Source organism: Culex quinquefasciatus, chromosome 1, assembly GCF_015732765.1.
Source record: "Culex quinquefasciatus strain JHB chromosome 1, VPISU_Cqui_1.0_pri_paternal, whole genome shotgun sequence".
Lineage (NCBI taxonomy): Eukaryota > Metazoa > Arthropoda > Insecta > Diptera > Culicidae > Culex > Culex quinquefasciatus.
The window spans coordinates 101,383,976-101,410,580 of record NC_051861.1 but is presented as its reverse complement, the minus strand read 5'-3'; the positions used below and the strand labels follow the sequence as shown (position 1 = coordinate 101,410,580).

Below are 26,605 nucleotides of genomic sequence, written 5' to 3'. Positions count from 1 at the left end.
GTCAATACCTTCATATTTTGGAAACTAATGATAAAAAAACGACTGGACAGGTGTAAAATGCATTTTAAAACACTTTTTCATTCAAATGTTGAAACCCTCTTTGACTTTGGTCAGAGGTGAGGAATATAAACTTCAAAAAATATTTGCAACGGCCTTAACGGAACATAAACCGGACAAACATTTTGCCGCCGAGTCATGATTTTTTGAAAAAAAAACTAGTTTTTAATGTATAATCAAGTTTGCAATTGATAAGATCTCTCTAATTTCTTAATATCGTGCACCGTTTTTATGATAATGAAACTTAATGTTAAATTTTAACAGAAAATCCGGTTTTCCGATAATTTTTTAAAATTCATGATTGTCCATGCCAGAAAATATTCTTTTCGAAAAGTTTAGAAAATGACAAATAAAATTGTCTAAGAGACAATGAAAATTGAACCAAATTAAAGACTTTTTCACTAAGCAGTCTCATCCAACCGTTCCGACATTTTCTAATAGAGCAGTTCCCTCAGATTTCGGTCATTCGATTTTTATTTGTATTTTTTAATCCGACTGAAACTTTTTCGGTGCCTTCAAATATGCCCAAAGAAGCCATTTTGCATCATTAGTTTGTTGATATAATTTTCCATAAAAATTTGGCAGCTGGCCATACAAAAATGATGTATGAAAATTCAAAAATCTGTATCTTTTGAAGGAATTTTTTGATCGATTTGGTGTCTTCGGCAAAGTTGCAGGTATGGATATGGAGTACACTGGAAAAAAATTATACACGGTTAAAAATTTGGAGATTTTTTATTTAACTTTTTGTCACTAAAACTTGATTTGCAAAAATCACTATTTTTATTTTTTTATTATTTTTTGATATGTTTTAGAGGACATCAAATGCCAACTTTTCAGAAATTTCCAGGTTGTGCAAATAATCTTTGAGCGAGATATGATTTTTTGAATCAATACTGATTTTTTTTAAAAAATCGAAAAATTGGTCGCAAAAATTTGTCAACTTCATTTTTCGATGTAAAATCAAATTTGCAATCAAAAAGTACTCTAGTGAAATTTTGATAATCTGACCGAAAAAAAAACGAAACTATTGGCACTACGCCCCCCGGGGCATGGCCTTCCTCTAACGTGGGATTTCTGCTCCAGCGCCTCTGACGAGACAGGAGAAACTGACCGATTTCAAGTAATTAGCATTTTTAGGTGACTTTTTTGAAAATAGTCGAAGATTTCATTTTTCAAAATTAGTGCACATGTTTGCCCACTTATGAAAAAAATATTGTTGAAAAGCTGAAAAGATTCTCTATATTTTGCATTTTTGTTTTTTGTTGATACGATCCTTAGTTGCTGAAATATTGCCATGCATTGGTTTAAAAACAGGAAAATTGATGTTTTCTAAGTCCCACCCAAACAACACACCATTTTCTAATGTCGATATTTCAGCAACTAATGGTCCGATTTTCAATGTAAAAATATGAAACATTCGTGAAATTTTTTGATCTTTTCTAAAGAAATATTTTCAAATTTTTAAAACCAAGACTAACATTTCAAAAGGGCCAAGCATTCAATATTGCGCCCTTTTAAAAAGTTAGTCTTGGTTTAAAAATTTTAAAAATATTTTTTTTCTAAAGTGGGCAAACATGTGCATTTATTTTGAAAAATGAAAAACTTCGGCTATTTTCAAAAAAGTCAACTATCGATATCGACATTAGAAAATGGTGTGTTGTAGAGAATTTTCTCAGCTTTTCAAAAATATTTTTTTCAAAAGTGGGCAAATAAGTGCACTTTTTTTCTAAAAAAAAATGAAAAACTGCGACTTATTTCAAAAAAGTCACCTAAGAATGGATTTAACTTAAAAACGGTGCACTTTTTTAAAATTTCACTAGAGTGGTTTTGGATTGCAAATTTGATTTCACATCAAAAAATGAAGTTGAAAAATTTTTGCGACCAATTTTTCGATTTTTTTTTAAAACTCAGTATTGATTCAAATGTTCATAACTCGCTCAAAGATTTTTTGCACAACCTGAAAATTTCTGAAAAGTTGGCATTTGATGTCCTCTAAAACATATAAAAAAATAATAAAAAATTAAAAATAGTGTTTTTTTTTCAAATCAAGCTTTAGTGACAAAAAGTTAAATTAAAATCACCAAAAAAATTTTACCGTGTATCATTTTTTTCAGTGTAGTCCATATCCATACCTGCAACTTTGCCAAAGACACCAAGTCGATCAAAAAAATCCTTCAAACGATACAGATTTTTGAATTTTCATACATCATTTTTGTATGGCCAGCTGCCAAATTTATATGGAAAATTATATGGACAAACTAATGATGCAAAATGGCTTGTTTGGGCATACCGAAGGCACCAAAAAAGTTTCATTCGGATTAAAAAATACAAAAAAAAATCGAATGACCGAAATCTGAGAGAACTGCTCAATTACGAAAACATTGCATTTTTTTGTGATGTCTTATTTTTGATTGATTGATATTTTTAGATCGTGGTGGTCAAGGGACCATCCATAAACCACGTGGACACTTTAGGGGGGGGGGGGTATGACGATTGTCCACGCTCCATACAAAAAAGTAATTTTTTGTATGGAGAATTGTCCACGAGAGGGGGGGGGGGTTGAGATTTCCAAAAAAAGTGTCCACGTGGTTTGTGGATGGAGCCCAATATAATTTTAATAAAACAGAGACACAGTTTAAATAAAAAAAATCATTTAACATTTCTAGTTTTTCCATACAAACCTCCATTCAATTTCACAGACTTATCATACAAAATGGGTATGTTTTCTTATTGTTTAATTTGGTAAGTGATTTTCTAATCAATTTAGGCAAAATTGTAGGTTATGATTAGGACTTTTCCAAATTAGAAATTTTTCGAAATCCAAAACTTAACAATTTTTCAACATTGAAAATCAAACCAATAATTTCCAAGGTTTAGGCGACACTTAGAGAAATTCCCAAATTTTCCGATTTTACAAGTCCCAGAGGAAAATTAAAAGAAATTTTCTCAGCTCTGAGATGTAGATTTAAGTTACTCATATAAGGCAAACTTAATTTATCAACAGTTGGATAATTTATGATATTCTGAAACTGAAATATTGCTGCACCTGTTCGGGAGCAGTCAAATCTTCTGAATACAAATATTTAGTATGACATTAGAAATTTGTCCACATTTCCTCTAAAATCTTCCCCACTGTTCCTCCCAACTGATTTCGCTCACCAGAGAACGCAACGCGGAAGATTGGGTGGAAGGCAAGGCGGTGGTGGTGTTGAATTTCGCGAAACCCAAAACTCTGCGCGGCTACGCGTAGATGTGTTTAGGAAGAACCGAGTTCGTTGGTTCACTTCTTCATCGCGTTTTTTTGCCTACATTTTTTGGAAGATGACGAAAACTCAATCAGGAAGACAAGCTCCGCCGAGGGTTTTGATTCGCACGCGCAGATAAAAGCCTGCTTGTTAGAACACACACATGGACATCGTTAAGAATAGCATCAACTCACACGCGGCGGATCTTCGGAGTGCGGAAGAGAGAGAGAGAGGAAGAGGAGCAGAGCGAAAACGCTTTTGATAGAGAGCGCGGCTCTTCTAGGCGGTTTGCGCAGGGTGCGTGCATGGTTGTGTGTGCGGAGCAGATTCGCGCAAATTTTGGCGTTTCTAAAACATCTAGCAGGCGGTAAAGGTGATGGTGAAGAACGCGGAGGTAGGGAATGCGCGAAGAAGAGCACGCAAAGAAGTGTGTGTGCAAATTTTATGCTACTTATTAAAATTCGGCGTCGGTTCGATCGGGCTGGTACTTCCAGCGCTCGGATTTTTGTCTGCATCGGAACGGATCGTTTTGTATTCTCTTGTTTGATAGTGGCGAAATGAAGCGATCGGGCCGAGTTAGCAAACGCGCACGGGAAAAAGAAAAGAAAAGTGAGCTAATGCTGACGCCATTTGTCAAATTGAATTGTCATTATTAGGCGTCTTGGAGTGGCGTTCTTCCGCGACGACGACGACGACGCGTAGATCCAGATTGCTAAACAGGTTCTTGGCGATACAGAGTTCAAAGACCTGCTCGCGGTTGAACGGCAGTTTGGGTGAAGATTTGCTATCAAAATGATGGATTTTGATGGGCTGTAAACGAGAAATGTTTCATTTTGGGATTGGTTGAACAATCTAGCCAAGTTAGGTCTTGGCGAAAATCGAATTGATCTTTCAAATGATAACTTTTTGCTGTGATATAAAACAAAATATCTCTAAAGATTTTTTTTAAATGAAATATAATATTTGCAGAAAAAACTTTTTTTGCCCCTCACTACTTGAAATCAAAACATTAAGCTATTTGTCGCAAAATCTTCAAAAAGCAAAAGAAAAATTGTTTGTTAAATATATTGGAACATAATCGAAAAATATTACTAAAACCGTAATTATCACAAACTCAAATCAAAAAATATTAAATCAATCCCTCTAATCTAACACGCTTCTCCTACTGACCCAGTTTCGCCAATTTAATTCCTCCCCATCGTCACACAAACACTCCACGCATCGCTACGCACTTTACGCACTAACACGCACGCGCGCTCAAATCTCGTTTCGCAACAGTTTTCAAAACAAAAAAATCACCCCGACACGTCTATCCCGCTGCGAAACTGTGTCAAGGCCGTCGCTCGCAAAAAAAAGATTGGTCAAAACATAACACGCACAAAAAATTTACGCACACGCACAATTTCCTGGGATCCGAACCCAGACCCCCGTCGCTTGCGTCGCTCGCGCTCACCCCTGGTAGTTACTTTGTATTCAAAAGTGTTAGAAAAAAAGAGAGTGAGCAAAAAAAAAAGAGAAGTGAGAGAGTGAAACTGTATCGTGCGTGAGGTGCGTAACGCACATGGTGCGTAGTGGGATTAGATTAGATTGTTTGAGAGCAACAAAAAAATGAGAGAGGGAAAAATCTCTCACGAGTGACACTTGATACAATTTTGGCAGGGTGAGGTTTTTTTTTTGAGTGACTCTCACGCATAATTTTGGGGAGTTGCGTCAGCTGCGTGACGGAATTATGCGTGAGAAGCCTTAAAAGATTTGGACCCATTAACGGGACATGATTAGGGAAACGATTTGGCAAATTTGGGTTGAAATCGTACAAGTGACAGTTTTATTTTTGCATTCGAGAATGTGTTTAAGCATTATTTCAATTAGGTGAAGGACTCGTTGAGAAAGGTTCAGAATTTCGTTTGAGTTCACTGAACTGAGAATTTTGTTTTTTAGGCGGAGTTCCTTTCTTTAGCACCGCTCAAAAAAAAAAAATGGCAAAAAAATTCAAACGATTTTTGATCTTTAAAAAGCATTGGTAAGAAAGAATGTATGACGAAAGGATTAAAGACAAAAGGTCGGATAGACAAGAGGTCGAATGCCAAAAGGTCGAATTAAAAAAAAAACATTTCTGGTGTTTTTTTTTGAAAAGGTCCAATTAACCAAATTTCCAGTTTTTGCATTTTGGGTGTTTTTCAATACCCCAGACTCAAGGTGGTTTCAAAAACACCCAAAAAGCAAAAAACTCTGGTGTTTTTTTTTTTGAAAAGGTCCAATAAACCAAATTTTCAGTTTTTGCTTTTTGGGTGTTCTATAATACCCCTGACTCAAGGCGGTTTCAAAAACACCCAAAAAGCAAAAACTGTAAATTTGGTTTATTGGACCTTTTCAAAATAAACTCCAGAACTGGAAATTTGGTTTATTGGAACTTTAAAAAAAAACTCCAGATTTTACAAAATAAAACTTTTGGCGTGACCTTAAATATACAAATATTGAAAAGCAGCTATGGAAATGTAATTTGAACGTTTTTCTTTAATTTCATTTCTATATTCTTCAAAATTAATAGGTCTTCTGAGTACTTGCCCTCGGATTGTTGGAGACTTTTTGAAAATAGTCCGATTCTTCAGATTTTTCTTAGGATCTATTGTGACCATGAACGATAGATTGAAAAAGGATAGAAAACTTTCAACAATATTTAAGAAGCAAAACTTTTTCATTGATCGAAACTATTTAAATTTGAAAGAATTAAAAGTCTCTACAATATTCCGACTATAGTTATAAATAAAATAGAAATCAACAACTTATTTTAGAAGAATTACTTTTATAAAAGAACCGCTAATATTTCAAAGAATGGAAAAAATCACAGAATCTTTACGAATTAGTCTAGAATAGATTTTTGAAAATAAAAATAAACTTCCAAAATATTTTAGAAGTCGACCTTTTTTTTGAAGAACTGCTCATGTTTGAAAGAATTAAAAAACTCACAAAAATATTTTGACAATCAAGAAACGATTGTTTAAAAAATTAAAATAAACTTCCAAAATATTTCATAGGTCACACTTATTTTCAAAGAACTGATTATGTTTGAAAGAATGGAAAAAAAACTCACAAAAATATTACGACAAACAAGAAAAGGTTGTTGAATTAAAAACAAAATAAAAACTGTAAATATTATTTTTGAAGTCGATCTTTGTTGGATTAACTGCTCATGTTTAAAAGAATGGAAATATTATCTAAAAATGGGTTGGAAGTTATTCTGTTTATTTGAAAAAAATATCATTTTTAAATGGATGGATAAACCAAGGATAAACTCACAGAAAATAATCGAATTTGTTTGTAAGAAAATATTTTTCAAAGAGTTTTTCAGAAGTTTATAACTATAATTATTTGTTTAATTTTTTCACATTCGACCTTTTCTCTTTTCGACGTTTATTCTATTCGAACTTTTGTCCACTTTCGACCTTAAAAAATAAAAAAATATTTTTTTCAAGAGTTTTTTTGAAGTTTATAACTATAATTATTTGTTTATTTTTTTCATATTCGACCTTTTCTCCTTTCGACGTTTGGACCTTTTGTCCACTTTCGACCTTAAGAAATAAGAAAATATTTTTTTCAAGAGTTTTTTTGAAGTTTATTACTATAATTATTTGTTTACTTTTTTCATATTCGACTTTTTCTCCTTTCGACGTTTATTCTTTTCGACCTTTTGTCCACTTTCGACCTTAAGAAAATAAGAAAATATTTTTTTGAAGAGTTTTTATAGATGTTTATAACTATTATTAATTGTTTATTTTTTCACATTCGACCTTTTGTTCTTTCGACGTTTTGTCCATTCGACCTTTTGTCCACTTTCGACCTTAAGAAAATATTTTTTTCAAGAGTTTTTTAGAAGTTTATAACTATGATTATTTGTTTAATTTTTTTACATTCGACCTTTTCTCCTTTCGACGTTTATACAATTCGACCTTAAGAAAATAAGAAAATATTTTTTCAATAGTTTTTTAGAAGTTTATAACTATATTTTTTTTCACATTCAACCTTTTGTCCATTCGACCTTATGTCTTTCGACCTTTTGTCGCACATCCTTTTTTTTTAAAGTCATTCATTGGCTGTGCCAATATTTGGCAATATTGCCAATATTTATGTAAAAATAAGAATGCAGTAAAGAAAGGTTTTCCTAGAACAAAAGTTGCCTAAAATGACCTCCTAAGCACGGAAAAAATAAAGATTTTCAAATAAAAAATGTGGGCAGAAGAGGGATAACCAAAATTGCAAAGAATTCTCAAGATATTAATGATGTTTCTACAGTTAAATCACGACAAATCATGAGTTTTTATTAATAAGCATAACATTATTCTAAACGTGTAAAACTTAGTTTAAACTATTTAGGATATTTGAAATACGATAATTTTCGTTTTTTTCAATAAAAAAAACTTTTTGGCTCTTTAACAACTTTGATTTTTTTTGGACCACACCATGAAAACAGGGGCAACACTTAGAAGAATATTTTCATAATTTATATTTTAATGTTTTATTAATCTAATCTAATCTAATCTAATCTAACACAAACGTAGCCAGTCCGATGAAAGCATGCTGGAAAGTACTCAGGCACTTTTCTTGTCATTATAAATAATTGCAGTACATCCGAAAACACCCGGAAATGTAATACAAAAATGAAAGCGGCCAGCCCTACTACGTTGTGTTCACCGCAGAGAGGATTCTGTGAACGGATCACATTTCACAGAATCTACAGGGGAAGAAAAATGCGTGGACAAACCGTACCAAATGCTGCGGAGATGATTATTTGATTTTTTTTTAATTTTAAATTTGAAACACAGATTATTTAATATTATTTAGCAACCCTTTCGACCATGACCAGAGCCGAGGGACAAAAAATGTAAGCAAAGTTTGTACTAGCCTCTTTTGATCAAACATATATTTTTCAATCAATCCACACTTTTCAAAAGGTCTAAAAATACTATAGTATTTAAAAAAATCTAAAATCTTCATCAGTGTCTTGCGAACCTTCGTGGTGAACGGACACTAGAGCTGCGGTATTTTTTACTACCTAAGCTCAGAGTTATTTCAAAACAAAATTCACAGTCTTTTTAAAGACTACCTGAGTTATTTTCCAAAATTCTAAACAGTCTTTTCAAGACTAACCCCACCTGAAATTTTGTTGTATTTTACAAACGAAGCCATCTTTTAAGAGAACTTTGCTTGCAAAATGCGTCAAAACAAAGGTAAACGCAAATCTTCTGAAGATTTGGTCGTTACGTCGGTGAAGCGTTTGAACGCTAAACCGGCTAACGGAAACAGAAAAAGAAAACAGCCTCTTCTGAGGTCTGATTCTGATTCTGAATGTGAGGTCAATCCTCCAATTCCATTGACAAACAGTTTCGGTGTTTTATCCGAAACTGATGACAAGAAACTTCTCCTCGTACTGAGCCTTCTGCCGTCGAGAAACGAGTAAAGGCTCCGCCAATTGTAGTGACTTCCGTCTCCGATTTGGCCAGCTTTCGAACGCAACTGAAGAATTGCAAGGAAACTTGCAATTTGAAAGTTTCGTTCCAGCTTGGTCGAAGAGGAGAATGTCGCTTGTTGACGGAATCTTTACAAGATCACCAAACTTTTGTTGGTTATTTGAAAAACCACAAACACAATTTCTACACGTATGAGACCAAGAATGCTCGTCCATTCAAGGCGGTCTTGAAAGGTCTCTCCAACGACTTGTCGGTGGATGAGATCAAAAACGAACTTAAGGTGTTGCTTGGCTTTGCCCCATCCCAAGTAATACCGATGAAGAAAAAATCAAACGGGAATATTTCTCGCTTTGGTTTGACTTCACAATTTTATCTGATTCATTTCAACAGAAATGAAATCAACAATTTGAAACTTTTGGACAAAGTTCAGTTTTTGTTCCATGTACGGGTAAAGTGGGAGCATTTTAAGAAACATGGCGGTAATGGCCAGAATCTGACCCAGTGCCGGCGTTGCCAGGCATTCGGTCACGGTACTGATCATTGCGCCATGGTTCCAAAATGCATGGTTTGCGGGGATTCTTCTCACGACAAGGACAATTGTCCCGTGAAAGAAGTCACCCAATTTAAATGTGCAAATTGTGGTGGAAATCACAAATCAAATTTCTGGGATTGCCCCATCAGAAAAAGGTTTTGGATTCTCGTGCTAAGCATCAGCCGAAATCCAAACCGAAATTTTCTCAAAGTCAGGTTGTACCTGCATCTTTAAATCAAACGTTCGTGCTGTCTCACTCGAACAATTCTAGAAATACCCCTACCGTGGAAAAGTTAGGTAACAACAATGGCATTTCTTATGCTAACGTCGTTTCGGGTTCATCCACGAATTTTAAATCCTCTACCAATCTTTCTGAAATTGGGCAGGTACCTCAAATCTCATTTGAAAATGTTTCTGCTGGCAACGCTTTGGGATCTTCTGATCTCGGCGATGTTACGTTTGAAAAAATGACTTTTTTGCAAAACTCACTGTTTGGTTTGATTCAAACAATGAGTAATGCTACATCCATGATGGAAGCTATCCAGATTGGATTAAAATTTGCGAATGATGTTGTTCTTACCCTGAAGTTTAATCATGGATCTAAGTAATTCCATCAATATTATGAATTTTAATGCTCGCTCTTTAAAAGCGAAAGAAAATGAATTTTTCAACTTTTACGAGTTCATAACGTGCATGTTGCTGTTATAACCGAAACATTTTTAAAAACTGGCACTTATTTGAAAAGTGATCCAGATTATAAAGTTATAACTAATAACCGAATGAATCGAAATGGCGGTGGAGTTGCAATAGTTATCCACCGTAGTATGACTTATAGCACGTTACGTGACTTTAAGTTAAAAGTTATTGAAAGTTTGGGCATTGAACTTGAAACTTCTTTTGGGAAAATTATGATTGCAGCTGCATATTTGCCATTCCAATGCACTGGGGAAAATAAAAATTATTTCAAAGGGGATTTGAATAAACTTACTCGGCATAGATCTCGATTTTTGATCATCGGTGATTTTAATGCCAAACACCAATCTTGGAATAATTCAAAAGTAAATTCCAATGGTAAAATTCTGTTCAGAGATTGCACTTCTGGTCTTTATTCGGTTTTATACCCGAATGGGCCAACTTGCTTTTCTTCTGTTAGAAATCCATCAACAATTGATTTGGTGTTGACAAATCAAAGTCAGTATTGTGGTCCTTTAGTGACTCATGCTGATTTTGATTCTGATCATCTTCCAGTAACTTTTTCACTTTCTCATGAAGCAGTTACCAGACCCAATAGTTCTGTGTTTAATTACCACAAAGCTAATTGGGACAGGTATCAGCATCATATTGAGAATAATTTAAATCATGATTTTGTTTTAGAAACCAAAGCTGATATTGATTCAGCCTTGGAATCTTTAACAAATGCAATTTTGGATGCTAGGAATATTGCTATTCCTAAAGTCCAAGTCAAATTTGATTCTCCCATTATTGATGACGATCTTCAGCTTCTGATTCGTCTGAAAAATGTTCGCCGAAGACAGTATCAACGTTCTCGTGATCCTGCACTGAAGCGAATTCAAAAGATTTGCAAAAGGTTATTGACCACAGATTCACTCTCCTGCGAAATGAAAAGTTCGCAAGAGATGTCGAACAAATTAAACCTTATTCCAAACCTTTTGGAAACTTTCAAAGGTTCTTAAGAAACCTCAAAACCCATCCCTTCTTTAAAAGATGGTGATAATATTCTATTAACTAATGGGGAAAAAGCTCAAAACTTGCTCAGCAGTTTGAGAGTGCTCATAATTTCAACTTGAATGTTTTGAGTCCTATTGAAAATCAAATTTCAATAGAATTTCAGAATATTGTTGAACAAGAATTTTCATCAGATGAAGTTTTTAATACGGATCTGAATGAAATAAAATCTATTATCAAAAAATTTAAAAATATGAAAGCCCCTGGTGAGGATGGCATTTTTACATTTTAATTAAAAATTACCAGAAGCAACTTTAAGTTGCTTGGTCAAAATTTTCAACAAATGTTTTGATTTGGCATATTTTCCCAGTAGTTGGAAAAATGCCAAAGTAATTCCGATTTTGAAACCGGATAAAAATCCTGCTGAAGCCTCAAGCTATCGGCCCATTAGTTTGCTTCCATCTATTAGTAAATTATTCGAAAGAATAATTCTTAATAGAATGATGACGCACATTAATGAAAATTCAATTTTCGCTGATGAGCAGTTTGGATTTCGCCTTGGGCATTCAACTACTCATCAGTTGTTGAGAGTTTCAAATTTAATTCGAAGCAACAAATCTGAGGGCTATTCTACTGGCGCTGCTCTTCTAGACATAGAAAAAGCATTTGACAGTGTTTGGCATAAAGGATTGATTGCGAAATTGAAAAGGTTTAATTTTCCGATTTATATCGTGAAAATTATTCAAAATTATTTGACGGATCGTACTCTGCAGGTATGTTATCAGAATAGCAAATCTGATCAACTACCTGTACGTGCTGGCGTCCCTCAAGGAAGCATTTTGGGTCCAATTTTATACAATATTTTTACTTCTGACTTGCCTGATTTGCCCCCAGGATGTCAGAAATCACTTTTTGCTGATGACACAAGCATCTCCGCCAAAGGCAGAAGCCTTCGTGTCATCACAAGAAGATTACAAAAAAGCTTGGATATTTTCAATTCTTATTTGAAAGAATGGAAAATTACTCCAAATGCTGCAAAAACTCAACTGATTATTTTCCCTCACAAACCAAGGGCTGATTTTCTTAAACCAAAAAGCCATCACATTATAAAGATGAATGAGGTAAATTTAAAGTGGGAGGATCAAGTGAAATATCTTGGACTTGGTTTTGACAAAAACCTTACTTACAAGGATCACATTGAAAGTATCCAGGTTAAATGTAACAAATATATTAAATGTTTGTATCCACTTATAAACAGGAATTCTAGACTTTGTCTCAAGAATAAACTGTTAATTTATAAACAAATTTTCAGACCTGCCATGCTTTATGCTGTGCCGATCTGGACAAGCTGTTGCTTAACCAGGAAGAAAAAACTTCAGAGGATTCAGAACAAAATTCTGAAAATGATTCTGAAACTTCCTCCCTGGTTCAGCACCAGTGAACTTCATCAATTAGCCGAAGTTGACACTTTGGATGTTATGTCCAATAAGATAATTGATGCATTTCGACAAAAATCATTGCAGTCTTCAGCTGCATTGATCCGCTCTTTATATAGTTTATAAGTTAGTTTTAAGGTATCCCTTTTCCCTTTTGTACATGTAGGACCTCCTACATTTGAAATCACTGAATAGCGAAAGCTACAATATTTCATGAATAAATGAAAGTTGCTAGTATTTAAAATTGAGGTGAAAAGTCATCGTTTGTGATTGGACACTCAATAATATTTTAACTGAATGAATGTACATGGAAAAGAAATTTGAATAAATATAAATTAAAAAAAAAAAAATAAAATAAAATCTTCAAAATTAAATCCAAAAACCTTCACGACATCGTCTCCACGTGCGATCTCCTTCGCACACACAAACACACATTCTTTGAGACAGACACAATCCAGACGTCAACCGGCAGCAACAGTTCCGCGCTGGACAAAAAAGCTCAACCAGCTCAACAGAAACCGCAACGAACCACGAACTCACTGCACTGCTGGTTCTACAAAACGTCACCGTTGTGTTATCTTGTCACATGTGTCGCATTTTGACGTTTCGACAACCACACTTTCCTTCAAATTTAAACAATAACAAATTTAGTTACCTATAGAAGTTTGACGTGCAACAAGTTGCACAAATCATTGCGACAAAATAGCACAACGGCGTCAAACAGTGCAAAAGTATAACAACAACAACAGCGACAAAGAGGCGCAAGAGCGTACAGAAAAAAAATGACAACGGAACGCATTCGTCTAAGAAAATATAAATCACCACCAGCCAGCAGCAGCACGTCTTGACAACCGAAGGAAGGAAACCAGAGTACCGACAACAACAACACCAGCACAAAACAACAACAAAGCTCGCTGTCTTAAGCCGTGGTGCGCGCGTGGGGGCGTATCCAAGGTTGGACTCCCGACCACGGCCGCTGCTGCCGTCCAAGGAGCTAAGCTCCATGGGAGTTTGGCCACCACACCGCCGGGGTCCAGGAAACTGGCCGTCCGTTTTGTCTGGAAAACAATAAGTCCACCGGCCAGAGTTCGGCGGCAGAAGAAGAACAGCGCAACCTTGCGCTTGTCCGGTGTCGGTTCCAGCAACGTGGTGACGCACTCCTCACGTCTGGCCAAGTGCGCACCAAGTCACTCTGCAAAGTCAGGTGTGCAACGAAGAAAAAGAGAGTAAATGGTCGAAAAAAAGGCTCATTAAAGATTATTGATGCGTTAAAGAAAAAAAATACATATTTCGTGGTCGCCGCGGTAAACGCAACTTTGAAAACAAAAAAAAACTAAATAACAACAAAAAATCAGCGAAAAGTGCAGCGACGGATGACGTGCCGACGAAAAGGAAAGTAACGCCGCGCGCGCACGCGGTTCGCTGCAATCGTAACGCCGAAAAAGTGACAGCTCGGAAAGGAAAGGAGGAAGCGTTAAACGAATGCGCGCGGCAACAGTTACGGCGGCGGAGCGTTTGGGGCGAAAAGTGAGCGAAAATAATCAAAAAACGCACACACTTTGCGTCGTCGTAGGAGGTCGACTGCACACACACACACGCATCTAATTAGAGATTGCAGTAGGCTTTGGTTGTGGTGCAGTGTCAACAGGTGTATTAGCGGGTCGTAATTTTGAGTTTTTTCTGGACCTAAGCGAAGGAATCATGTAGATTCTGTCGGGATATAGAAAAGCCATTTTCTCAGCATAATTCCAATACAACATACAATGTTTAGCTTTGCATGCAAAACAATCTTTTTAGGCCAATGACCAAGTGTAAACAAACAGTATATCCTGCACACGTCAGTTACCGTTTACATTAGGAATTAGCAAGACTGACTGTTTGTGTACACTTCTGGAGTTTTTTTTTGAAAAGGTCCAATAAACCAAATTTCCAGTTTTTGCATTTTGGGTGTTTTTGAAACCGCCTTGAGTCAGGGGTATTGAAAAACACCCAAAAAGCAAAAACTGAAAATTTGATTTATTGGACCTTTTCAAAAAAAAAACTCCAGACTTTGTCTTTAACACATTCCCATTGTTATCTTTGATTTGATTTTATCCAAAAACTTATGTCAAACAAACATTACTGGATGATTTTTCAAGGTTATTTATTATATTCAACGTATATTCTAAAATTTTAATTGGCCCAAAACACTTTAAATTTAAAGTCATTAAATTTTCCAGCCAAAATAAAAAGTGATTTCTTTTCAAGCATAAGAGAATTGCTGCATAGCACCACAGACAAACAGACGTAAATCATAGAACATTTCTATCCAAAATCTATCGATCGTTTCCATGAGAGTAATTCCAGCTCAAAACAGGAATTTTCAGGTACATTTTTCTCGACCCTCTCCGATTTCAATGAAACTTTGCAAACATGTTTGCCTACGCTTATGTGAGTCATTTTTGTGTATAAGGAGCCAGTTTCACTCGATTATAACATTTGAGAAGGGCGTAAGTGTTTTAAACATTTTTGTCATTCGGAATTTATAAACTTCTGTATCTCGAAGCCGTTGCATCGTATCAAAAAGTGGTCAAAGACAAACTTGTAGGAAATTTGACGGGCTTTTCGAAAAAAAATACACTGATAGAAAAAAACATGCCACTTTCAAGATATTTTTCAATTTTAAAGCTTAAAAGTCAAATTTGAAGGTGAGCGATTTTTTGGCTCAATTTTTTTGTGAAAATAGCCTAAGATGTTACAAAAAGACTCACGACAAATGCAGGTTTGAGCAACCTACCTTAAAAATTTATTTACTGCATTTATTTACTACATTTACTGAAACTGTTTTTTTTTTTTAAAGTGCTCTCAACGTCAAAATATTCAAACCCCGAATACGGGAAACGATTTTCCAGACAATTTAACATAAAAGTCCAATCCTTGTGAAGTAACAGCGGTTTTAAAAATAAAAATGTTGAAAAAAAAAATGGTTTTTTGATGGTTCTGGACAATTTCTATAAGACAAACTTGATGTTTCAGTCTCGTAAATATTTTCACCGGAAAGCTCGTCCAATTTCCCAAAAGAGTGTGTTTGTGCAATTCTCCACCAGATTTAAGATTTTTTTTTGCATTTTTTTATTCAGTTCAAACATTGCGCCATTTTGTGTCTCCAAACAATTTTGACAGCTGTCCATACAAAAATTGTATATTCTGAGTTCTTCGAATCGATTTGGTGTCTTCGGAAAGGTTGTGGGTTTTGCTGAGGAATATTCCGAAAAACTAAATCAGTAAATGATTGTATTTTTTACTTAACTTTTGTTCATAAAAAATCCACGTCCAAAAATCCATATTTTTTATACTTGAAAATTTTTGATATGTTTTAGGAGACAAAAAAAGCAACTTTTGAGCCATAGAGAAGTATGGACAAAAAATTACCGCCGAGTTTTTTGTTCTTTTTTTGAAATAATGAGATTTTTGGAAAACAAATATATTTCGACAAAAAAATTGTTTTTAATGCAAAATTAAACTTACAAGTGAAAAGTACCAGAAAGATTTTTTGATGAAGTTTGTCGTTTTCAACCATGGTTGTCTATTCCAATTTTTTTTTAAAGTTCAGAAAATGTTCAATCCAATTGTCTAAGCGACATTGAAGATTGGACCTCTAGTTGCTGAGATACAACGAATCAAAGAAAAAGAAACCAGAAAATTGAAGTTTTTTATGTCTCATTCAAACATCCTTAAATTCTCTAATGCTGTATCTCAGTATCTAATAGTTTAATTTTTCAATATTAAAAAAAAGATTTGTAAAATTTTAGATCTTTTTGAAAAAAAAACACATTTTGAAATTTTTTTATTCAAAACTTGCATTTCAAATGGGCGTAATATTGAAATACAGCCACAAAAAATAAAAGAAACGTGAAAATGCGTTTTTTTGATATCATCACAAAATCACTAAATTTTCAAATGCCGATAGAAGGAGAATCAACTATTGAACCTATATTCAATGTCTACAAGTGAAACGTGAAATTTCTTATCTTGCCAAAAAAATATTATTACATTTTTAAATCTTAAGACTAATCTACCAAAAAGGGTTCAATTTCACATTTTAAGTTCTTTTCAACTGTTAGTCTTGAACTTAAAATTATTTTAGTATCACTATCGGACAGATTAAAAAAATACGTTTGATTTCAAATCCAATTTTGCTCATAAATATTTGATTTTTTGCGATCGTTTTCTTCATTTTTATTTAATTTATGGTCAAAAAATGGCAACGCTGACAAATATGTTTTGCAATTTCTGGATCATAGCTGAAATTTTGTCTTTTAATCCTCTGGAACAAACCAAAAAAAAAATAATTTGAAAAATAATGTTTCCGCAAAAAAAGTGAAAAAAAATATTTTTTGGAATGTCCGTTTCCCAAATCGTTCTTCAGGGAGCGTTCATTTATTACGTAAGGCAAATATTTAGATTTTTTCATCCCATACAAATTTTAAAAATGTTGTGTGGAGCCTAACACGGCATTCGACCCTCTCTCTCCCCCCCTCTCCCAACTGCGTTACTTAATACAAGAACGCTTCCTTCATACTTAACATTTATCCAAAGACACAACATTCATCAGCAATTCCGTTTATAAAATTCTAGAATATTTAGATACCATTTTTGTATGGACAGCTGTCGAATTTGTATGGAAACTTGTAATGATGAACCAATGACGCATTGTGGCTTATTTAGCCCCTAAAAAGTTTAAGAAAAATAAGATTTCAGGTAGGATAGATCTTTTCAAATCGTGAAGAGACCAACAATGTTCATTTCGGTGCCATCCACAAATGACGTATCACTTTTTGTGTTTGCTAAAATGCTTCGTCATTTGTGGATGGCGCCTTTTTTGCATCTGACAAAGCTTTTTTATTTAGTAAAGAAGGCTAACTAATTATTGAATTATGAATTTGTAAAATCTTCAAAATTATTTCAAAGAAAAAAAATTAGTGCTTGATTTATGAAAAATAAATAAATAAAACTTAAATAATAAAACTTGAATAATGTAGTTTATGATAATTTGTGAATTTTAACAAAATAACACCATAAATTTAGTCATCACTATTGTGCGTTTTTTTGTTTGAATTTTGTTTTACACTGTTTATGTGTGTGACTAACAAATCAAATGGTAGTTGATATCAAAAATGCTAAAAAAATGATCCAAACAACGGTTAATTTCAGAATTTTAAGCCGAATCACCACCAAATTGGCGCACTTGCAGTCGACATCGATATTTGCGCTATCAATTTCGCATTTCGCACCTCAAAACTGTATCGCATGTCAACGCATCGCTTCGCATTGCCGGAATCACTGCGTAACCAAACACCGGCTCGTATGGCAGTCACCAAAAATTGGCAGCCACAACAAAACGCCAAGTGACGTAAGCGTCACTTTGTGATATCATTTTGAATGTCGTTTACGTCACTTAGACTCACGAAGTGAGCCCAAGTTGCTGATTCCTGCGTACTAGGAAAAACAAATTTTGTCGGCGATGCAATTCGATCATTTGTACCTTTCCCGGGGGCACCGAAAACGGTAACTTTCGCGATCGACGACAGTGTCTCGACGACAAAGTCGTAAAATGTGCCCAGTCAGAGCTGTTCTACGTACCTCAAATTAGCCCGCACCTTTTTAACAGTTAGCCGCACCGATTTGTGCTGACGCGGGCTGGAACTGGCCAAGAGTCGATCGACCAGGTTTTTTTGGCAGGTGCGTGCCCGCCGGATTGTCCAAGATATCGATTACCGCCAAATGGATTAATGAAAAACGGAAAGTGACCGCACATTTGTTTACAGTTCGCAGCGGAAAGACCTGCAATGTTGCGTGCGGAATTGAGTCTAGAAGCGGAGAGTCGCACGCATCTCGGATTTCGATGCTTCAAAACATAACCTAATTAGGGTGGCAAATTTAGCAAAGTGACGGGGTGTTGTGCGTTACAGTCCCTTATGGCTCCGGATGCTTTGTTGAGAGAGAAATCATTTCGAATTTCGTTTCTTGATAAATTCTCTTTCCGCAGACAAGCAAATATAGACTAAATATCATTAATCGAATAAGCCTTGGAAAAAGCAACGGTCTATTTGAATAAGTGAAAACTAACTACTGTAATAATCATCACAGCTTGTTTACATACGTTTGACAGTTGTTAGAAACCTCGTGCATTGGTGTCACTCTTCATTTGAAAGAAGTTTCAAGCTTGTCATGCTATCTTGACACACCCTACAAAAATTGCTGCAAGTGCGACTACTGCACAGAAAAAAAAATTCCGGTAAATTTACATCATTAATGATGTACCAAAAGTGCACGACATTAATGATGCGAATTTACATCTTATTCATTTTAAATTTACATGCCATCCGTTGTAAACGTTTCGAACAAACAGCGGTCCAAAAACTTGTAAATTTCCGATGAAATCTACGTAAATTTACCCAAGTCGAAATTTTTTTTACTCCGTTGAATCTTAAATCTGATGTAATTTTCAAATTCTTTTGTACCCTGGTGCAGTTTAGAAAGGCACACATTTAGATTACTTTCTAATCAAACTGAGCATTGATATTACTTTTGTTTGACCAGAAAAAACTAAAACGAACCTTTTTAAATGTCATAGGCAAAGAGTTTGATAATTATTATGCAGACTTTAGATTCAACGAAGTAATATGTAAACTTAAGTGGGAACCAAGAGCTTTTAATTTCCTGATCTTACAAATATTTTAGAAAAGAATGGAAATAAAACAAAATAACTCACTCATGATCAATTCACCTTTTTTAAACCACCATGCTTCTGTACTGATGTTTAAACAGCATCGCTCTGCAGGATCCAGCTCGATAAACAATGTGATCTTTTGACCTCACGCGCAGCTAGCCCGGAACCGTCGATGTGTGTGTGGTTGTGCATTATGCACTTCCCCCAGCGACGACGGTGCCTTCAGATTTTAGCTACTGTGACGATCGTGCAATGCAACCTAAAACACAATAGTAATAGTTATTATTGTGACTCACAAAAGGCTTTGAAGAAAAATGTGAAAACCAAAACAAACCTGTAGAATTAAGCCCCGGCCGATTGTTACAATAGAACCTGGCCATGTGATCGGTGGCGTCCTTTGCAGCGCGGAGGATTTTGGAATCGGCGATGTGGCATTCCCGGCGATGACCTGCAGTTTCAGCGAACTCAACAAGACAGATTGAAAGGGGCGCCACGACGCCACAACCTCCGGCAACCACTTTTTTGCAATTGGGGACTCGAGCGTCGATCAGCTCGTTTTCAGCGACCTCAACACCGTAGCTGGTTTCAAAGCGTTCCTCGCCCTCCATTTCACGGCCTGCTGAAAGCCGGCAGATAATTGACGAGAGGAATCTTCTGTTTCACCAGCAGCTCGGCGGCGATGCTGACAACCGATGTGGTTCACCATCGAACGTCTCGTTCTGGAGCTGAACCAACGTAAAGAGCACATTCTGGCCGGGTGCTCGATCTTAAGCAGATGCAGGATGTTCGTCACATTGCCCTAGTCCTCCACCAGCACTTGTCCAACTCGATCGGGCCCGACAAAGATTTGTCTATGTTGGCAGTTAAGACGGACATCACTGAAAACTGCTTCAAAACACAAATTATTATCTCATCTCAACTCAGTCGAAGCGAAAAGTTACCTTTTTGCTGTGTATTTGCCCTCCAGATGTCTTCAGCGCACTTGCGACGATGGCCTTGCTTGCTGGTTAATTTGGAACGGGATTGAGGGGAACCGGCAATTTTCACGCGAAAATTTGGCGCAGCGGATCGCGATGGAGACTTTTAAGAGTATTTTGACAGATAGCTTCTTCTTTTTGTTTTTTTTTACAGCTCGCGCTCGAGATTGCCGCGTATGTCGACTACCCCTGTGGCTGAATTTGCTTTTCAGCCCAAGCAGGGTTGCCACGTTTAATTTGTATGTACTTGATTAAACTAAAAATCTGTATAAATATATTATTAATCTGAACAACGAGTTATCATTTTTACTAGATTTGCTAATTCGACGCCAACATTTCAAAAAGCATCATGTACAAACCATGCGTTTTGAGAAAACCGCATTTGAATGTTGAGCATCCATTTTCAATTCCCATTTTAATATAAAAGCAAAATAAGATGTTCTAATAATAACAAACGATGAAAAACGTTGCTTTTATTGATACTTGATCATCCAAATTCAATAAAACATCATTTCAGTAATTTTATTTGAGAAAAACAAACATAACTCCTTTTGAAATCACCAACTTCTTTATCACCCTGCTGTCATTGAGGGGGGCGCTTTGTTATGATTCGTTTTTCTTCGCCGAATGTACATGGCGCTTTTTTCTTGTTGCTTTTTTTTCGTCACGAGGTTTATGTAGCCTTTTGTTTGACAGGTTGACAGGGCTATATAAACAGGGACTGCTGATGGCAGAGATTTTGTTTATGTTACTTTATTTAAAATCATAATTAAACAGACTTAACTGAAGTAACTTTTGGTCATTTTTGGTGGAGAGATAGCTTATTAGGAGTACTTTCAGAATATGCAATAACCCAGAAAGTGTCAAAATGTACATGATGCCTTTTGAAATGTTACCGTCGAATTCTCTAGCTTCAGAAAACTTTTCAATTTTCATGCTATTGAGGTTTTAAATCATATTAGCAACACAATACTTATCAATAGGGGTTTTCAACTTAAAAAACACTTCACAAAAAATGTTAAAAATTAAAACCTTCCTTTTTGCCTTCCTCACCTAGCTGAGGAAAGGCTATAAAATCACTCGAAAAATGAACTTCTTAATTCGAAAAAAAAAAATAAATAAATAAATGCACTCGATTATCTCCGGACTGGCTGAACCCAAGGTCCAGATTGTAAAATGTTTGGTTTTTGTAAGAAAATCCGTCTCGCTATATATTTTTATAAAGTTATTTGAAAAACCTTTCCAACGAGCCTAAAACATCAAAGATCTGACAACCCTATCAAAAGTTATTAGCACTTAGTGTTATTTATACACTTTTTAGAGGCTGAGTCTAAGATATTTCGATGAAAATGATATTCGGGTCCGTCATGTGATTCGTCGGTAGTTAGACACCGTAAACTGGGGTCAATCGGGACTCATGGGGTGAATTGGGACAGCAGTTCTAACCATGTTGGAGCACAATATTTTGATTTTTCTGGTTGGTTTCGGTTAGAACAGACTCAGACCAACAAAATATGTACATCCATTTCCAAATTTTAAATCTTTAAGTGCTCTAAAAACTGCTGTCCCTATTCAGACTGAAGTCCCGATTCGCCCCAGATTACGGTAATTGACCTTTCAAATGAGCCTTAAACATCGAAAACCTGATAACCCTATCCGGATATCAGATATTTCAATGGAAACGATATCCGGATCAATCATGCATCCTATCGTTGGATACGTAATCAAAAGATCTATCCAACGAGTCCAAAAGATTGAAGTTCTGACAAACTTATTGAGTTAAAAGTATATGAAGTTTTATTTAGAAAACATATGTTGGCTATTTTTATTTCACAAAAAAAAAACAATATTTATGTGAGGAAGGCATCAACCACCTCACGGTGGATTAAGTAACGTTAATGTTTTTGAAAAGGTTCTGTAAGCTATTGTGTTTAATATGTTTATAGGACCTTTAAAAAAACTCTAGATTCAAACGGTGTAAAAATAAAATTAATAAAACTGTTGGTTGACCCTGAGCAGGATATATTGAAAGTTTGCATCACATTTTGTTTCTTAGGAACTCATAAAAATAAGTTAAGAATTTCTATTCATACACGTTTACATTACCAACATCGGTTCTCAAATGTATAAAAAATATAAATTAGTTTGCCAAATAGATAAAATTTAAATTTTTTATCGAAAAAGTCCTATAAACGAAATTTTCATTATTTGGGTGTTTTTGAATAGGGAACCCCTGACTCAAGGCGGTTTCAAAAATATCCAAAAAGCAACTTGAGGAGGTTAAATGCCAATTTTTTGTATGTATTATAAAATAAAAATAAAATAAACAGTAACGTAATTAAAGAACGTTCCCTAACACCGAACTGATTCGTCAACACCGCGATAATTTCAGTCACAGGGGCATTCACCGCGCTTCATCGACTTCACCGACTTCATCTGATCGAACAGTTTATCGCATCAAAACGTCATGTCTCGAAAAAAATCCGTCGAAAAGTCAAGCTTCGCACCTGAAATTAAATTTTAACAAATTTTGTTAAAAATATCAGTTTTATATTTCACCATTAGTGAATGTTGCTAACTAATGCTGTAAGTAAACTAATATACAAGACCCAGCTTAAACCTGTGGAACTAAATTGGCAAATATTGCCGAGTTAAAGGTGAAACATACTTACATGTTCTTTTTTGTGTTTCAGCCAACAAAAATCTAGCTTGGATCTTGATTGATAAGGGAATCTCTGCGAATTTAAGCCATGATCCCGTTCCTGTTCCTCCTTCCCACTCTTGTATAGCTGAGGACCAGCAGCTTTCTTCCGGTCTCGGTGAAAATCTACGAGGGAGTTTGTGCCGATGCCTCGTTCCGACATTGTAAGATTGTGAATCCTGCGTCTACATGATCCGTTCTTGCGGTCAAAACCGCGTAAAAGACGCCGCGAGTACCTGTTTGACCGTTCAAGCCGGGAGAGTGGCACAAGATACTCCAACCGATGAGGAAACCAAGAAGGGCGCTGTTCCGGGTGAGGTTGCCACCACGAAAGAGGTTTCGGCTGCCGCCGCTGCAAGTCAAATTTGTCGAAGAAGCTCAAGGTTCTGGCTGCCAGCATCAATGGCAAACCATCTAAAGCAGCTGCAAATGCAAAAATGTAATATTTTGTAAGTAGTAACCTTATGAATTTTTACTCACCCGGCGGTGCAACTGCTACAATCAACCCGGAAGGATTTTACGTAATACCAAATTATTGCCAGACAAGCGATCAATAGGAAGGAACTGATTTTAGATTAATCATTCCAGGATCCAGGATTTGATTGGCACGATGAAATGTAAACAAACCATCCCTTTGATTGCTGTTGGTGCCGTTGGTACAGATTCCATCGGTCCTCTCTCAGAAGCTCTTAATTCTTTCAATTAACATTGACAGCAATCGATCCGCAAGGTTTGTTTACATCCTTCCGGACCGATTGTATCCGAACTGAAAAACTTGTTTTGGCGTGAGGAAAGCCGGTTAAAATTGAAATTTGCGATCCAAACCTGGGTGAAATAAAATTGCTGTGCGGAACCTTCCCTTTCCTGTCCGGAGCCATCTACTGTTGCCCAGCAGTCTCGCGAAATAAACAGCTGCTTGGACATCAGCCGAAATTTCATTTAAACGCAAAATCTAGCGCAAAAACACTTCCAACATTACCACACCAAACAATAATAACATTGAGCTGATTTGTTTTGTCTGCCTTTTGTGCTGTCATTTGCAAAATAAGCTTTTATTTAAATTTAAATTATTTTTGGGATTACGTTAAGAAAATATTACATCAGATATGCAATTACATGTTATTCATACCTTCAAATTTATGTTCGGCGCAAATTAAAGCTTGATTTACATGAGCTTCACGCATTACGTAGAATCTCAATTTACATAAAGGTCCTTTAAATGCAATACAACTATTTACATTGAATTTCAAAATTACATTGAGCATGTTTACGTTAAAAACATGATTTCAGTGTTGGGTAAATTTACACTTTTTTTTCTGTGTGGACAAAAGGATTTCTGGTCAGAACGCGTTTGACACACGTACATGCCCGACTTCCGTAAACATTTGTAATTATAAATCGGGACTCCGGCAACCAAATTCAACCAAACTTCGGGACAATGCACGGAATGGCCAGCCAAACAAAACGTGTTTATTATTGTTTACGGAATGTCAAAAAAGCGAATGAAATTGAAACTGCTTAACAATACAGTAGACCTGACAAAAGAAAACTAACAAATCAGTTAAAGCTGTCAAAATCTGAAAGATCAACAACCATCCTTTTCCCAAATCAAAACAATTCCCTTCTCCTTTCATTGCATCGCAGAACCCTGCGCCTAGGCAAACCCCTTTTGCTCCAAAGACAAAACAAAAGCCAATCTCGGGGTGCACCAGCGAATGTCGACCTCCTTCGATCGAACCACCTTCCCCACCCTAAGGAGCGGAGGGGGGGGGCAGCAAACCCCGCCCCTCACGTCCACACTGCCGCTATCAATCTGCTCCGTAGCTCCGCCCACCATAATAGTGTGTGTGTGTGTGTGTGTTCGCCTACTATGCAGCAGTGCACGATGCACCCCTTTCCTAGCTCGAAATTTCTGTGTGTGTGTGTGTTGGTGCGTTTGTGTGAAAATGCACCTCCAGGCATGGACACACACACACACGTGTGTGTGGAGCGCCGCAGGCGAACGCAGCTCCCTCGCAACTATGTGTGTGTGTGTGTCGGTGTGTGCGCGCATAGTCACGTTCATCGGGACTAGGAACAAAAAGAAGAAGCAAAAGCAAAAACAGGGAAAACGTTCCTTTCGTAACGATGGGTCCTTATCAGCCAATCAGGAACAACACCCTCACCCTTTCCCACTTTTTTCTCAACTTCTCTTTTTTGTTGTTCTTTTTGCTTCCTCCTCTTCCCTTCCTCTTTTTCTCCAGAGTGCAGTTCGATCGAGCCCAAATGATGCGCGTGCACGACTTTTCCACCACTTCTTCCTCCCCTGAACACGCGTTGATTCTCCCCCCGGGGTCGGTCCGCCATGTTGCTTTTTTTGGTCTAGCCTCGACGGGCCAAACTGTAGAGGGTGAAACGCAAGGGGTAAGAATTCCTAAAAAAAAGAAAAACAAAATAACCGCACGATGTCTAGGATTGGAAGCACCCCCTCCCCTCGTTGGTTCGTGAGTCGTCGTCGACGTTTGGTCCTGGAAGCATAGTGCACCGACCGACCTAAGCGGGGGTTGCACTTGGACAGTCCGGAACCCGGGCTGAGGGAAGGTGCAGTTGAAGGTGAACGAGCTGGTTGGGAGGGGATGTCGGAAAATAATAATAATGAAAACTTTTGCCGGAATAATGCATCATCCTCCAAACTTTGGTGGAATTTGGAATTGGTTTGCTGGATTTGTGTTAAATTTAGGAATTTTAAGATATCGTCAAGATCGTACTTTCTTGTCGCACGTCGATTTTAGCCAAACTTAAACGCAATGTTGTGCTTTTAAGCTTCACAGATTCCCAACACAAATTATTTATCCTGAGATATTCAATTGAAACCGTAAAAATCCCGTGAAATCTTGACACTCTTCATTTGAAATGTAGTCCCTATCAGATCGTGCTATCTTGACCCACCCTGCAAGTGCGACCACTTGCTCAACGAAATTTTAGTCAGAGGCCGTTTTGTCACTCTTGCATACACGCCTACTGTTTACATTTTTGATAATAACTTAGTACTCCGGCAACCAAATTTCCGAACAAAGTACAGAACGGCCTTCCAAACAAAAAGTATTTGTTATTGTTTGCGTTGAATGTCCAGTCTTTAAAAAGTGTTTTTTCGAAACGTCAAAAAGTGACATACAAGCCCTCCATTTCTAGCTAATCATGTAATTTTGCCAATGTCGGTGTGTAAACAAACAATCTATCCTGTTCGCTCTAATGAAAACATCAACTGACGTAAGGAGGATGAACTGTTAATTTACTCTTCGCCTTTGGCCCATTTACTTTGTTTGGCTTGATTTATGCAGTTTAGAACGCCTTTTCAGATCTACAAAAGGCGCTGTCAAACAAAACAAAAGAGCATAAATGGGACAAGGACGAAGTGTAAACAATCAGTAACTTTGCGTCCCGTCAGTTGATGTATACATTTTGATCGAGATCCACTACTTGTTTACACTTCGTCGTTGGCCCATTTACGTTGTTTTGCTTAAGATACGATCAAAATTATCATAAGAAACTTTGGTTCAGACGCAGTTTGTCAAACCATGCCTTCTACTGTTTACGTTTTTGACATCTAAACTCCCAGGCTCGGGAAAACAGGGATTTTTATTAAAATTTCCCAATTGTTACACCTAACGAATAAGACTGCTGAGAATAGCTTTGATTCTTAAATTGCCACGACTAGCTGTTATTCGTCAAGGGCACAGTGGCTGATTATAAGAACCCGTGACTTCTGGCGGTAAAGGGGCAAGGTTGTATTTTGATCGCAGCAAGTTGGC

General features: G+C 36.4%; 1 protein-coding gene and 1 long non-coding RNA gene across 12 annotated transcripts in view; one reads left to right on the top strand and one right to left on the bottom strand.

Annotated features, from left to right (window-relative positions):
- LOC6042684 (longitudinals lacking protein, isoforms A/B/D/L) overlaps positions 1–26,605 on the bottom strand; it is a 345,300-nt gene that overhangs the window by 299,088 nt on the left and 19,607 nt on the right. The gene's annotated exons all lie outside the window — the stretch shown is intronic.
- On the top strand, positions 22,821–23,733 carry LOC6051296. Its single transcript, XR_005278288.1, has 2 exons — positions 22,821–23,263; positions 23,403–23,733. It is a non-coding gene; the product is annotated as an uncharacterized LOC6051296 (long non-coding RNA).